Source organism: Ranitomeya variabilis, chromosome 2 (assembly GCF_051348905.1).
Source record: "Ranitomeya variabilis isolate aRanVar5 chromosome 2, aRanVar5.hap1, whole genome shotgun sequence".
Lineage (NCBI taxonomy): Eukaryota > Metazoa > Chordata > Amphibia > Anura > Dendrobatidae > Ranitomeya > Ranitomeya variabilis.
The window spans coordinates 530730715-530739049 of record NC_135233.1 but is presented as its reverse complement, the minus strand read 5'-3'; the positions used below and the strand labels follow the sequence as shown (position 1 = coordinate 530739049).

The 8335-nt window shown below is 44.9% G+C and overlaps 1 long non-coding RNA gene across 1 annotated transcript; it reads right to left on the bottom strand.

The window, feature by feature from the left end:
• Positions 1–2106: 2106 nt before the first annotated feature.
• On the bottom strand, positions 2107–7233 carry LOC143809689 (uncharacterized). Its single transcript, XR_013222402.1, has 4 exons — positions 7098–7233; positions 3829–3891; positions 3529–3739; positions 2107–3454 (listed from the first exon to the last, which is right to left on the bottom strand). It is a non-coding gene; the product is annotated as an uncharacterized LOC143809689 (long non-coding RNA).
• Between the last annotated feature and the right edge of the window lie 1102 nt (positions 7234–8335).

The window sequence follows — 8335 nt, the reverse complement described above, 5'->3', positions numbered from 1 at the left end:
TGCAGTGAGAAATAAGTATTTGATAAGTATCTGGCTCCTACAGACCAGTGAGATGTTCCTAATCAACTCGTTACCTGCAATAAAGGTAGCTGTCTTAGGCTGCTTTCGCACATCAGGTTTTTGCCGTCAGGCTAAATCCGGCGTCGCGCTGTAGCAACGGGTCCGGCATAAATTGTGAAAAACTGATGTGAAGGATCCGGTTTTCTGACGGAACCATCTAGCTGGTCCGGGAAAAAAAAAATCGTATCCGTCGCATCAGTTTTTCATCCGTTTCGACCATTTTTTTAATCTGTTTTACGACGGATCCGGTTCTTAAAAACAGCCATGGGAGGCTCCCAAATGTGATTTGCTACTGAAAACCTATCTATATACAGTGTTCCTACAGCCCATCTTTGACAGGTTGTAGAGGAGCAAGTTGTGAAAATGGAAGGCATGATGGCAAACATTCTGAAGATTTCTGTGGATTTTACTTTTGAGGTAAATCGTTTGAAAGCGATTGTTCTGGAGAAGGAGCGAGAGAGACAGCAGTGCATCATGCGTCTGCGGTGACGGCGTTTTTGGATTCACCCAATAACAGCACAGAGAATGATGCGTGGGGTTTATTCCACTTTATACATGGAGTTACGAGGAAACCCGGAGAAGTTTTTCAGATACGTGCAGATGAAAGCGGAGAACTTTGACTTGTTGGTGGAGCGGATTGGACACCTGATCACAAGAAGTGATACATGTTGCAGCTTCTCAGTGTCAGCGGCAGAGCGTCTGATGGTGACTCTTAGGTAAGCCATTTTTATTGTATCTCCTACTGTTAAAGCACACTTATAACTGTAATGTTGTTGCTGATATTTTTTAATAATTATTTTTATTGTATCTCCTACTGTTAAAGCTGACATAACTGTTATGTTATTGCTGGTATTTTGTACTAATGTTTGCTTTCTTTTTTTCTCAGATTCCTTGCAACTGGAGAATCCCTTTCGTCACTACATTTTCAGTTCAGACTTGGGATTTTTACGATATCGGGAATTGCAAGCACACCTGCCGTGCATTGTGGGACTCTTTTCAAGGTGAATTTATACCACATCCCACAACGGAGAGTTGGCTGGAAAGAGCTGGAATATTTCAACAAATTTGTCAGTTTCCCAATTGCTTGGGTGCAGTGTATGGGAAACATATCCGCTTTGTGAAACCTGCTGCATCTGGATCTGAATTATTTAACTACAAAAAATATTTCTCCATTGTGCTCATGGCCATTGCCGATGCAGAATACAAATTTATAGCGGTCGATATTGGGGCCTATGGCCGCTCCAATGATTCCCAAGTTTTTAAAGTGTTTGCAATGGGGCGTCATCTCTATGGAAACACATTCCAATTTCCACCACCAATACCGCTGCCTGAAACCTCGGGTCAGCCAATGCCTTTTGTATGTGTTGGAGATAAAGCGTTCCAACTCTCAGACCACCTGCTTAAGCCTTACTCAAGTAGTGGATTGACACCAACTAAAAGAACTTTTAATTACCGTCTAACATGAGCACGAAGAATGGTGGAGTGCGCTTTTGGGATTCTAACAGTAAAATGGCGAGTTCTGTTAACTGCTATCAACCTGAAGACTGACACTGTTGATGAGGTGGTTAAAGCTTGTGTGGTCCTGCACAATTTTGTTATATGCAAGGAACAGATTTCCATTGATGACCACTTTGAAGAAACAAACTTGCATGATTATCAGAACAGTTCTGTGTCAGTTTCCAGAATGAGGGACAAAGTTGCTGAATACTTTATTTCACCTCAAGGCAGGATGAAATAGTTTGAAAAATTAGTCTTTACCCTTGTAACCCAAAGTATTGGACCTGGTTGGGTTTTACCCAAAGTATTGGTCCTGGCTATTTCACCCAAAGTATTGGAACTGGCTGTGTTTTACCCAAAGTATTGTACCCGTTTTGGTTTTACCCAAAGTATTGTACCTGTTTTACCCAAAGTGGCGTATCTGTTTGGATTTTACCCAAAGTATTGTACCTGTTTTACCCAAAGTATTAAACCTTATAATTTAATAAATGAAACACAAAATTTTAAAACCCAAAAATTGTTTTATTTACAAATATTTTTATATTTTTTTTATAAATTTAAAAAGTGTGGGGTGGAGATAATAATGGAGGGGCTGTGTGATTGGGACACTTCGACAGTGGGAGTGTGGAGCGAGGAATGTGGTGGTGACGGATCAGGAGAAAAACAGAAGGTGAAGGGGTGGAGAAAGAAAGAGAATGTGTGGACATAAAAGCGGCAGTAGTGTTGGGATTTTGGAAGGTTTGAGGGGTGGAGTGGAGGGATTGGGAGGCAGAAGAGGTGGTGGGAGGAAAAGAGGGTTGTGTTGGGGGCATGATGGGTGTGGAAGGAGACTGGTGGCAGTGGGCAGGGAGTAGAGGTTGGGCAGGGAGTGGAGGCGCAGGTGAAGTGGGTGAGAACTGGTACAGGGCAGAAGGCTGGTACGGGGAAGATTGCTGCTACGGGACAGACTGCTGGTATGGGGCAGACTGCTAGTACAGGGCAGAATGATGGTATTGTATAGGAGGGGGAGGAGGGACAGTGGCTGGAGGGGGGGGTCAGGTGGTGGAGGAATTACCGGGGTGGGTGGAGAGGCTTGGGAGGTAACATGCGCTAGGGCAAACTGGCAGGCTTGCATTACATGCACCTGCTGGTCAGGAGATAGCTTGTCTATGCGCTCGAGTACTGCCTGGAAAAAGAAGTGATTAGGCGATTTACTTGCATCTGAATGCATCCTATCCAGACGTGTGTGCAACTCAAGAATACTGTTGTTGAGCAAATTAAATCCTGCAGGCATTTGCTCAGACAACAGTTTGAGACAGTTCTGAAAGGCTGCATTCAGATGCAAGAACTCGGGCGCACAGCTCTTTTCCTGACCCCTCTGGCACTGCCGCCCAGAACCTACAGGTGTTCTAGAGGTGGCAGCAGTGTCAGAGGGGTGGGGTAAAGGAAAAGCTATCTCCTCACCAGCAGCTTCATGTAACGAAGTCTGCCACGATGCTCCAGCGCGGGTGGATGAGACCGAGGGATCAGATGTGAGGGAAGGCTGGGAAGGTGCAGAGGGTCGGGTCTGCCAAAGTGTCCCGCGGTGGCAGTCTCCTGAGGGATTGCTCCAGAAGGGTTCAACTCTGCAGGCTCCCGAGTGCTGCAGAAGGTGCTGTGGAAAAAAGAAAAAAAAATGAATTAATATATTGATATTGCTTGGCCCTGGCTGAAACCCTAAAAAAATTGATAGACATTTTTTATTAAATGGGGTGGGTAATATTTACCTTCTGCTCACCAGACCAGAGGAACGACAAGGCTCTTGCATACTTATACTTGCTCCTGCGTCCTCCCGATCCACTTGGGTCCTGCATCTCCTTGTTAAACTCATTCTTGAAGCGATCCCTGTTTGACCGCCACCGCTTGACAACTCTTTTGCCTGTAAAGTGAAAGCATAAATTGGTTAGTATACAATACATTACATCCAGCAACATAACAACTGTGAATACTTACGCGCATGATTCTGGGCCCGAACATCGAGGTCCTCCCAGTGGTCCACAAGTTGTTGACATACTTGCTCCCAGAGCCGACAGGTAACACCAAGATCTGCGTGGCGGCGGTCCCCCATGTTCCACAGCGACTCCCGCTCTCGGATTAGATCGATGGGGAGGTTGATATCTAGCCCGGCCTCCTCACCGTCCGAGTCAGGAGCACGCTGTGAAGCCTGTTAAAAAAGACAAAAAACAAAGACATTAGATTCAAATCAAAACAACATAAAGAGGATGAAAAAAAAAAAGAAAAAAAGGTGCTTACTCGATGGCAACTGCCCTGACGCTCACGCCGACGACCCTGGGAGACGCTTTGAGGACATCTAGACTGAGCCGCAGAATCAGAAGACTAAAAGAAAAAAAAATTATGTGCTTAGATGTAGGTTATGTGTTGTGTGTACGGTGATGTCTGTAATGATCTGTTTTTGTGTTGTGTGTACTGTGATGTGTGTGATGATGTATTAATAATATATATAGGGACAGTATGTGTAATAGGGTTATGAAGGGGGAGATTTATCAAACATGGTGTAAAGTGAAACTCTGTTGCCCTTAGCAACCAATCAGATTCCACCTTTCATTTTCCAAAGAGTCTGTGAAGAATGAAATGTGGAATCTGATTGGTTGCTAAGGGCAACTGAGTGAGCTTCACTTTCACTTTGCATCATGTTTGATAAATCTCCCCTTCACAACCCTATTACACATACTGTCCACCTACTTTTGGACCACTGTGTGTGTGTGTGTGTGTGTGTGTGTGTGTGTGTGTGTGTGTGTGTGTGTGTGTGTGTGTGTGTATATATATACACTCACCGGCCACTTTATTAGGTACACCTGTCCAACTTCTTGTTAACACTTAATTTCTAATCAGCCAATCACATGGCGGCAACTCAGTGCATTTAGGCATGTAGACATGGTCAAGACAATCTCCTGCAGTTCAAACCGAGCATTAGTATGGGGAAGAAAGGTGATTTGAGTGCCTTTGAACGTGGCATGGTTGTTGGTGCCAGAAGGGCTGGTCTGAGTATTTCAGAAACTGCTGATCTACTGGGATTTTCACGCACAACCATCTCTAGGGTTTACAGAGAATGGTCCGAAAAAGAAAAAAAATCCAGTGAGCGGCAGTTCTGTGGGCGGAAATGCCTTGTTGATGCCAGAGGTCAGAGGAGAATGGGCAGACTGGTTCGAGCTGATAGAAAGGCAACAGTGACTCAAATCGCCACCCGTTACAACCAAGGTAGGCCTAAGAGCATCTCTGAACGCACAGTGCGTCGAACTTTGAGACAGATGGGCTACAGCAGCAGAAGACCACACCGGGTACCACTCCTTTCAGCTAAGAACAGGAAACTGAGGCTACAATTTGTACAAGCTCATCGAAATTGGACAGTAGAAGATTGGAAAAACGTTGCTTGGTCTGATGAGTCTCGATTTCTGCTGCGACATTCGGATGGTAGGGTCAGAATTTGGCGTAAACAACATGAAAGCATGGATCCATCCTGCCTTGTATGGAGCATCTTTGGGATGTGCAGCCGACAAATCTGCGGCAACTGTGTGATGCCATCATGTCAATATGGACCAAAATCTCTGAGGAATGCTTCCAGCACCTTGTTGAATCTATGCCACGAAGAATTGAGGCAGTTCTGAAGGCAAAAGGGGGTCCAACCCGTTACTAGCATGGTGTACCTAATAAAGTGGCCGGTGAGTGTATATATATATGTATATATATATATATATATATATATATATATATATATATATATATATATACACAGGTCCTTCTCAAAAAATTAGCATATAGTGTTAAATTTCATTATTTACCATAATGTAATGATTACAATTAAACTTTCATATATTATAGATTCATTATCCACCAACTGAAATTTGTCAGGTCTTTTATTGTTTTAATACTGATGATTTTGGCATACAACTCCTGATAACCCAAAAAACCTGTCTCAATAAATTAGCATATTTCACCCGTCCAATCAAATAAAAGTGTTTTTTAAAAACAAACAAAAAACCATCAAATAATAATGTACAGTTATGCACTCAATACTTGGTCGGGAATCCTTTGGCAGAAATGACTGCTTCAATGCGGCGTGGCATGGAGGCAATCAGCCTGTGACACTGCTGAGATGTTATGGAGGCCCAGGATGCTTCAATAGCGGCCTTAAGCTCATCCAGAGTGTTGGGTCTTGCGTCTCTCAACTTTCTCTTCACAATATCCCACAGATTCTCTATGGGGTTCAGGTCAGGAGAGTTGGCAGGCCAATTGAGCACAGTAATACCATGGTCAGTAAACCATTTACCAGTGGTTTTGGCACTGTGAGCAGGTGCCAGGTCATGCTGAAAAATGAAATCTTCATCTCCATAAAGCATTTCAGCCAATGGAAGCATGAAGTGCTCCAAAATCTCCTGATAGCTAGCTGCATTGACCCTGCCCTTGATGAAACACAGTGGACCAACACCAGCAGCTGACATGGCACCCCACACCATCACTGACTGTGGGTACTTGACACTGGACTTCAGGCATTTTGGCATTTCCTTCTCCCCAGTCTTCCTCAAGACTCTGGCACCTTGATTTCCGAATGACATGCAAAATTTGCTTTCATCAGAAAAAAGTACTTGGGACCACTTAGCAACAGTCCAGTGCTGCTTCTCTGTAGCCCAGGTCAGGCGCTTCTGCCGCTGTTTATGGTTCAAAAGTGGCTTTACCTGGGGAATGCGGCACCTGTAGCCCATTTCCTGCACACGCCTGTGCACGGTGGCTCTGGATGTTTCCACACCAGACTCAGTCCACTGCTTCCTCAGGTTCCCCAAGGTCTGGAATCGGTCCTTCTCCACAATCTTCCTCAGGGTCCGGTCACCTCTTCTCGTTGTACAGCGTTTTCTGCCACATTTTTTCCTTCCAACAGACTTACCATTGAGGTGCCTTGATACAGCACTCTGGGAACAGCCTATTTGTTGGGAAATTTCTTTCTGGGTCTTACCCTCTTGCTTGAGGGTGTCAATGATGGCCTTCTTGACATCTGTCAGGTCGCTAGTCTTACCCATGATGGGGGTTTTGAGTAATGAACCAGGCAGGGAGTTTTTAAAAGCCTCAGGTATCTTTTGCATGTGTTTAGAGTTAATTAGTTGATTCAGAAGATTAGGGTAATAGGTCGTTTAGAGAACCTTTTCTTGATATGCTAATTTATTGAGACAGGTTTTTTGGGTTATCAGGAGTTGTATGCCAAAATCATCAGTATTAAAACAATAAAAGACCTGACAAATTTCAGTTGGTGGATAATGAATCTATAATATATGAAAGTTTAATTGTAATCATTACATTATGGTAAATAATGAAATTTAACACTATATGCTAATTTTTTGAGAAGGACCTGTATATATATATATATATATATATATATATATATATATATATATATATATAGGCATCAAAACTATGAATTACCGTATTTTTACGACTATAAGACGCACTTTTTCCCCCAAAAATTGTGAGGAATATGGGGGGTGCGTCTTATAGTTGGAATGCAGGCTTACCGGCAGAGGCACGGGGATGATGAGGCACAGTGAGCAGTATGGCGTGAGCAGGGTCCCTTCCACAGGTGAGGTGACGCCACAGCCCGGTATCCAAGGCGAGCAGCAGAGCTGGGCGAGTCACTGCCTTCTCGGTGGCGGTGGCCATCTTCCTGAAGCCGAGTTCGCAGATTGAGATCTCGACTTCAGGAAAATGGCCACCTCGATCTCCATCTGCGCACGCGCGGCCTCCCTCCCTTTCCTGAAGCCCTGGGAAGCAGAGTACTCAATCTGCGCATGCACGGCCTCAGGAAGATGGCCACCGAGAAACTGGTGATTAACACAGCTCTGCTGCTCACCTTGGATACCGGGCCGCGGCGTCACCTCACCTGAGGAAGTGACCGCACATCTGCCACCGCCACAGCACTGCCGCTACCCCCCTATGGACCACAGGCCATGGCGGCGCCCACCTAAGCAGGAAGGGACCCTGCTCAGGTGCATGCCGTACCACCCACCGCGCCTCAGCATTACCGCACCTCTGCTGACACCATGCCTCCTGTGACCCTGCTCTGCCACCGCCTGCCCTCAGGTAAGATATCTTAAATTCGGACAATAACACGAACCCCCATCTTATAAAAAATATTTTTTTCTGCAATTTTCACCCCAAAATTGGGGTGCATCTTATGGTACGATGCGTCTTATAGTCCGAAAAATACGGTAACACATGTGGAATTATATACTTAACAAAAAAGTGTGAAACAACTGAAATTATGTCTTATATTCTAGGTTCTTCAAAGTAGCCACCTTTTGCTTTGATTACTGCTTTGCACACTCTTGGCATAATTTTGATGAGCTTCAAGAGGTAGTCACGGGGAATGGTCTTCCAACAATCTTGAAGGAGTTCCCAGAGATGCTTAGCACTTGTTGGCCCTTTTGCCTTCACTCTGCGGTCCACCTCACCCCAAACCATCTCGATTGGGTTCAGGTCTGGTGACTGTGGAGGCCAGGTCATCGGGCGTAGCACCCCATCACTCTCCTTCTTGGTCAATTAGCCCTTACACAGCCTGGAGGTGTGTTTGGGGTCATTGTCCTGTTGAAAAATAAATGATGGTCCAACTAAACGCAAACCGGATGGAATAGCATGCCGCTGCAAGATGCTGTGGTTGCCATGCTGTTTCAGTATGCCCTCAATTTTGAATAAATCCCCAACAGTGTCACCAGCAAAGCACCCCCACACCTTCACACCTCCTCCTCCATGCTTC